Raw genomic sequence first — 7500 nt, 5'->3', positions numbered from 1 at the left:
CCAGTCAATTTGGGCTACTTTTCAAAATTCAAAAAGAAGCCCAAATTGACTGGATCACAAAGTCAATTTGGGCTACTTTTCCCATTGAAAAAGTAGCCCAAAATGAATTAACCACAGATGGACATCTATGTGGTCTTTGAAGATGTCAGGGTCATTTTGGGCAAATTTAAGTCATTTTGGGCTACTTTTCCTTTTAAAATAATAGCCCAAATTGAAGAAATCACTAAGTAAATTTGGGCTACTTTTTCAATGGGAAAAGTAGCCCAAATTGACTTTGTGATCCAGTCAATTTGGGCTACTTTTCAAAATTCAAAAAGTAGCCCAAATTGACTGGATCACAAAGTCAATTTGGGCTACTTTTCCCATTGAAAAAGTAGCCCAAAATGAATTAACCACAGATGGACATCTATGTGGTCTTTGAACATGACAGAGTCATTTTGGGCAAATTTGAGTCATTTTGGGCTACTTTTCCTATTAAAATAATAGCCCAAATTGAAGAAATCACTAAGTAAATTTGGGCTACTTTTTCAATGGGAAAAGTAGCCCAAATTGACTTTGTGATCCAGTCAATTTGGGCTACTTTTCAAAATTCAAAAAGTAGCCCAAATTGACTGGATCACAAAGTCAATTTGGGCTACTTTTCCCATTGAAAAAGTAGCCCAAAATGAATTAACCACAGATGGACATCTATGTGGTCTTTGAACATGACAGAGTCATTTTGGGCAAATTTGAGTCATTTTGGGCTACTTTTCCTATTAAAATAATAGCCCAAATTGAAGAAATCACTAAGTAAATTTGGGCTACTTTTTCAATGGGAAAAGTAGCCCAAATTGACTTTGTGATCCAGTCAATTTGGGCTACTTTTCAAAATTCAAAAAGTAGCCCAAATTGACTGGATCACAAAGTCAATTTGGGCTACTTTTCCCATTGAAAAAGTAGCCCAAAATGAATTAACCACAGATGGACATCTATGTGGTCTTTGAACATGACAGAGTCATTTTGGGCAAATTTGAGTCATTTGGGGCTACTTTTCCTATTAAAATAATAGCCCAAATTGAAGAAATCACTAAGTAAATTTGGGCTACTTTTTCAATGGGAAAAGTAGCCCAAATTTACTTTGTGATCCAGTCAATTTGGGCTACTTTTCAAAATTCAAAAAGTAGCCCAAATTGACTCAATCACAAAGTCAATTTGGGCTACTTTTCCCATTGAAAAAGTAGCCCAAAATGAATTAACCACAGATGGACATCTATGTAGTCTTTGAAGATGTCAGGGTCATTTTGGGCAAATTTAAGTCATTTTGGGCTACTTTTCCTATAAAGATAATAGCCCTCATTGAAGAAATCACTAAGTAAATTTGGGCTACTTTTTCAATGGGAAAAGTAGCCCAAATTGACTTTGTGATCCAGTCAATTTGGGCTACTTTTCAAAATTCAAAAAGTAGCCCAAATTGACTCAATCACAAAGTCAATTTGGGCTACTTTTCCCATTGAAAAAGTAGCCCAAAATGAATTAACCACAGATGGACATCTATGTGGTCTTTGAACATGACAGAGTCATTTTGGGCAAATTTGAGTCATTTTGGGCTACTTTTCCTATTAAAATAATAGCCCAAATTGAAGAAATCACTAAGTAAATTTGGGCTACTTTTTCAATGGGAAAAGTAGCCCAAATTGACTTTGTGATCCAGTCAATTTGGGCTACTTTTCGAAAATCAAAAAGTAGCCCAAATTGACTGGATCACAAAGTCAATTTGGGCTACTTTTCCCATTGAAAAAGTAGCCCAAAATGAATTAACCACAGATGGACATCTATGTGGTCTTTGAAGATGTCAGAGTCATTTTGGGCAAATTTGAGTCATTTGGGGCTACTTTTCCTATTAAAATAATAGCCCAAATTGAAGAAATCACTAAGTAAATTTGGGCTACTTTTTCAATGGGAAAAGTAGCCCAAATTGACTTTGTGATCCAGTCAATTTGGGCTACTTTTTCAAAATTCAAAAAGTAGCCCAAATTGACTGGATCACAAAGTCAATTTGGGCTACTTTTCCCATTGAAAAAGTAGCCCAAAATGAATTAACCACAGATGGACATCTATGTGGTCTTTGAAGATGACAGAGTCATTTTGGGCAAATTTGAGTCATTTTGGGCTACTTTTCCTATTAAAATAATAGCCCAAATTGAAGAAATCACTAAGTAAATTTGGGCTACTTTTTCAATGGGAAAAGTAGCCCAAATTGACTTTGTGATCCAGTCATTTTGGGCTACTTTTCAAAATTCAAAAAGTAGCCCAAATTGACTCAATCACAAAGTCAATTTGGGCTACTTTTCCCATTGAAAAAGGAGCCCAAAATGAATTAACCACAGATGGACATCTATGTGGTCTTTGAACATGACAGAGTCATTTTGGGCAAATTTGAGTCATTTGGGGCTACTTTTCCTATTAAAATAATAGCCCAAATTGAAGAAATCACTAAGTAAATTTGGGCTACTTTTTCAATGGGAAAAGTAGCCCAAATTGACTTTGTGATCCAGTCAATTTGGGCTACTTTTCAAAATTCAAAAAGTAGCCCAAATTGACTCAATCACAAAGTCAATTTGGGCTACTTTTCCCATTGAAAAAGTAGCCCAAAATGAATTAACCACAGATGGACATCTATGTGGTCTTTGAACATGACAGAGTCATTTTGGGCAAATTTGAGTCATTTTGGGCTACTTTTCCTATTAAAATAATAGCCCAAATTGAAGAAATCACTAAGTAAATTTGGGCTACTTTTTCAATGGGAAAAGTAGCCCAAATTGACTTTGTGATCCAGTCAATTTGGGCTACTTTTCAAAATTCAAAAAGTAGCCCAAATTGACTGGATCACAAAGTCAATTTGGGCTACTTTTCCCATTGAAAAAGTAGCCCAAAATGAATTAACCACAGATGGACATCTATGTGGTCTTTGAAGATGTCAGGGTCATTTTGGGCAAATTTGAGTCATTTTGGGCTACTTTTCCTATTAAAATAATAGCCCAAATTGAAGAAATCACTAAGTAAATTTGGGCTACTTTTTCAATGGGAAAAGTAGCCCAAATTGACTTTGTGATCCAGTCAATTTGGGCTACTTTTCAAAATTCAAAAAGTAGCCCAAATTGACTCAATCACAAAGTCAATTTGGGCTACTTTTCCCATTGAAAAAGTAGCCCAAAATGAATTAACCACAGATGGACATCTATGTGGTCTTTGAAGATGTCAGGGTCATTTTGGGCAAATTTGAGTCATTTGGGGCTACTTTTTCTATTAAAATAATAGCCCAAATTGAAGAAATCACTAAGTAAATTTGGGCTACTTTTTCAATGGGAAAAGTAGCCCAAATTGACTTTGTGATCCAGTCAATTTAGGCTACTTTTCAAAATTCAAAAAGTAGCCCAAATTGACTCAATCACAAAGTCAATTTGGGCTACTTTTCCCATTGAAAAAGTAGCCCAAAATGAATTAACCACGGATGGACATCTATGTGGTCTTTGAAGATGTCAGGGTCATTTTGGGCAAATTTGAGTCATTTGGGGCTACTTTTTCTATTAAAATAATAGCCCAAATTGAAGAAATCACTAAGTAAATTTGGGCTACTTTTTCAATGGGAAAAGTAGCCCAAATTGACTTTGTGATCCAGTCAATTTGGGCTACTTTTCAAAATTCAAAAAGTAGCCCAAATTGACTCAATCACAAAGTCAATTTGGGCTACTTTTCCCATTGAAAAAGTAGCCCAAAATGAATCAACCATTGATGCACATCTATGTGATGTTCCGAAAATGACTTTGTCATTTTTGTAGACTTTTTCAATTGAAAAAATGATACCTTTAAATTCATTAAAAATCAATGCTTTCACCTAGGAGGCTGAAATTACAGTATGTTCATAGTGAGTACATGTCGAATCAGTGTGCAAAAGATTGTAGATGTGCGACATTTCTAAAGGTCAAAGGTCAGGGACAAGCACATCTGAGGCCTTCATTTCATCCCTTTAAATTCATTAAAAATCAATGCTTTGACTTAGGAGGCTGAAAATACAGTATGTTTATACTGAATTGGTGTCGAACCAATGGGTATAAGGGTCATACCTGAAATCCTTGTGCAAAGTTGCTCCAGACCCCTAATTCAATATGGGAGCCTTTTTGATCCATGAAAGTAACCCAAATTTAAACAAGGGTTTCCCGCCCTTTTTTCCCTCCTTTTTAATTTTTTTTTTAAAGAAAACTAAAAAACTTGGGAACTTGCTTTTTTCACAGTCTTGTAGAGGGGCCTAAGCCTGACCAGTGTGCAAAATTTGGGATCTCTCAGGCCCCTGGGGGCCTCGTGAGGCCAGAGAACAGGGACGAGCTCATCTGAGGCCTTCATTTCATCCCTTTAAATTCATTAAAAATCAGTGCTTGGACCTAGGAGGCTGAAATTACAGTATGTTCAATGTGAGAACAGGTAGAATCAGTATGCAAAAGATTGTAGATGTGCGACATTTATAAAGGTCAAAGGTCAGGGACAAGCACATCTGAGGCCTTCATTTCATCCCTTTAAATTCATTAAAAATCAATGCTTTGACTTAGGAGCATGAAAATACAGTATGTTTACCCTGAATTGGTGTGGAACAAATGGGCATAAGGCTCATACCTGAAATCCTTGTGCAAAGTTGCCCCAGACCCTTAATTCAATATGGGAGCCTTTTTGATCCATGAAAGTAGCCCAAATTTAAACAAGGGTTTCCCGCCCTTTTTTCCCTCATTTTTAATATTTTGAATTAAAATACTTCTTTTAGAGATATTGCTTTGATTTTTGAATATAGTGCATAATTTAACATGCTTTACATGACTGTTTTGGTCCCATCTCATTCGGCCAATCAGAAAGCTACTTAGCTTCCTAGACCAGTTAGGAACTTGGGGCTTTTATATCATGACCCTTGTCTAAAATGAAGCTCAGACCTCAAGTTTCAAATGATTTGACCCATTTTTGTGGCAACGGCGAGCCGCCAAAATCTGAAAAATGCAAACTTTGGAGCCCCGCCCCTCGAAAAGTACAAGGCCGATGGAGGCGCCGATGATGGCGTTCTACTCGTATCTGGACCCTCTACAACATATAAAAATTTCAGCCCCGTCGGACTTTTAGAACAAAAGTTCCTCCAAACTGCCCAACTCTGGCAGAGGGTGTTGGAAGCACCAAGTCCAACACCCTGTGAGATTTTGAACCCTGTCCAACCAATTAAGAAAACTAAAAGACTTGGGAACTTGCTTTTTTCGCAGGCTTGTAGAGGGGCCTAAGCCTGACCGGTGTGCAAAATTTGGGATCTCTCGGGCCCCTGGGGGCCTCGTGAGGCCAGAGAACAGGGACGAGGCCTTCATTTAATCCCTTTAAATTCATTAAAAATCAGTGCTTTGACTTAGGAGGCTGAAATTACAGTATGTTCATCGTGAGAACATGTAGAATCAGTGTGCAAAAGATGGTTAAGCTGCGACCTTCCTAAGTGGGAAAGGTCACGAATCTGTGTCAAAGGTCAAGTCATGAAAATATCCCTTTAAATTCATTAAAAATCAGTGCTTTGACTTAGGAGGCTGAAAATACAGTATGTTCATCGTGAGAACATGTAGAATCAGTGTGCAAAAAATTGTAGATGTGCGCCATTTCTAAAGGTCAAAGGTCAGGGACAAGCACATCTGAGGCCTTCATTTCATCCCTTTAAATTCATTAAAAATCAATGCTTTGACTTAGGAGGCTGAATATACAGTATGTTTATCCTGAATTGGTGTGGAACAAATGGGTGTAAGGCTCATACCTGAAATCCTTGTGCAAAGTTGCCCCAGACCCCTAATTCAATATGGGAGCCTTTTTGATCCATGAAAGTAGCCCAAATTTAAACAAGGGTTTCCCGCCCTTTTTTCCCTCATTTTTAATATTTTGAATTAAAATACTTCTTTTAGACATATTGCTCTGATTTTTGAATATAGTGCATAATTCAACATGCTTTACATGACTGTTTTGGTCCCATCTCATTTGGCCAATCAGAAAGCTACTTAGCTTCCTAGACCAGTTAGGAACTTGGGGCTTTTATATCATGATCCTTGTCTAAAATGAAGCTCAGACCTCAAGTTTCAAATGATTTGACCCATTTTTGTGGCAACGGCGAGCCGCCAAAATCTGAAAAATGCAAACTTTGGAGCCCCGCCCCTTGAAAAGTACAAGGCCGATGGAGGCGCCGGTGATGGCGTTCTACTCGTATCTGGGCCCTCTACAACATATAAAAATTTCAGCCCCGTCGGACTTTTAGAACAAAAGTTCCTCCAAACTGCCCAACTCTGGCAGAGGGTGTTGGAAGCACCAAGTCCAACACCCTGTGAAATTTTGAACCCTGTCCAACCAATTAAGAAAACTAAAAGACTTGGGAACTTGCTTTTTTCGCAGGCTTGTAGAGGGGCCTAAGCCTGACCGGTGTGCAAAATTTGGGATCTCTCGGGCCCCTGGGGGCCTCGTGAGGCCAGAGAACAGGGACGAGGCCTTCATTTAATCCCTTTAAATTCATTAAAAATCAGTGCTTTGACCTAGAAGGCTGAAACAACAGTATGTTCATCGTGAGAACATGTAGAATCAGTGTGCAAAAGATGGTTAAGCTGCGACCTTCCTAAGTGGGAAAGGTCACGAATCTGTGTCAAAGGTCAAGTCATGAAAATATCCCTTTAAATTCATTAAAAATCAGTGCTTTGACTTAGGAAGCTGAAATTACAATATGTTTATCGTGAGAACATGTAGAATCAGTGTGCAAAAAATTGTAGATGTGCGCCATTTCTAAAGGTCAAAGGTCAGGGACAAGCACATCTGAGGCCTTTATTTCATCCCTTTTAATTCATTAAAAATCAGTGCTTTGACTTAGGAGGCTGAAAATACAGTATGTTCATCGTGAGAACATGTAGAATCAGTGTGCAAAAGATTGTAGATGTGCGCCATTTCTAAAGGTCAAAGGTCAGGGACAAGCACATCTGAGGCCTTCATTTCATCCCTTTAAATTCATTAAAAATCAATGCTTTGACTTAGGAGGCTGAATATACAGTATGTTTATCCTGAATTGGTGTGGAACAAATGGGTGTAAGGCTCATACCTGAAATCCTTGTGCAAAGTTGCCCCAGACCCCTAATTCAATATGGGAGCCTTTTTGATCCATGAAAGTAGCCCAAATTTAAACAAGGGTTTCCCGCCCTTTTTTCCCTCCTTTTTAATATTTTGAATAAAAATACTTCTTTTAGACATATTGCTCTGATTTTTGAATATAGTGCATAATTTAACATGCTTTACATGACTGTTTTGGTCCCATCTCATTCGGCCAATCAGAAAGCTACTTAGCTTCCTAGACCAGTTAGGAACTTGGGGCTTTTATATCATGATCCTTGTCTAAAATGAAGCTCAGACCTCAAGTTTCAAATGATTTGACCCATTTTTGTGGCAACGGCGAGCCGCCAAAATCTGAAAAATGCAAACTTT

This window comes from Halichoeres trimaculatus, unplaced genomic scaffold (assembly GCF_033239565.1).
Source record: "Halichoeres trimaculatus isolate MK-OKI-2021-1 unplaced genomic scaffold, fHalTri1.1 fHalTri1_scaffold_76, whole genome shotgun sequence".
NCBI classification, from domain to species: Eukaryota; Metazoa; Chordata; class Actinopteri; order Labriformes; family Labridae; genus Halichoeres; species Halichoeres trimaculatus.
Note: the sequence above shows the minus strand (reverse complement) of the source record.